The sequence below is a fragment of the Chaetura pelagica genome, unplaced genomic scaffold (genome assembly GCF_000747805.2).
Source record: "Chaetura pelagica isolate M959 unplaced genomic scaffold, ChaPel_1.0 scaffold655, whole genome shotgun sequence".
Taxonomy (NCBI): Eukaryota; Metazoa; Chordata; class Aves; order Apodiformes; family Apodidae; genus Chaetura; species Chaetura pelagica.
In genome coordinates, this window is record NW_009953225.1 from 714,125 (window position 1) to 714,424 (window position 300).

The following is a 300-nucleotide window of genomic DNA, read 5'->3' on the forward strand; positions in this document are numbered from 1 at the left end:
AGCGGAAGCCCCGGCGTGGGCAGGAAAGGCTCAGCAGCCCCCAGGGCTCCTCGGGCTCTTCCCCAGGGACACGCCAAGCCACAGGCTGAGCCCCTCGGGGAGCCCCCAGCACCACCCCGGGGCTGCCCGAGGTTTCCTCAGCCCAGCATCCTGGAGCATCCTGCAGGGCTGGGTTCTGCCCCAGCAAGCCAAGGAGGAGGGAGGAAGCCCGAGGTCAGGCTCCTTAAGAGGTCGCATTGTGTGTGCGAGTATGAGGAGAGGAGAGAGAGTGAGAGTGTGTGTGTGTGTGTGTGTGTGTGT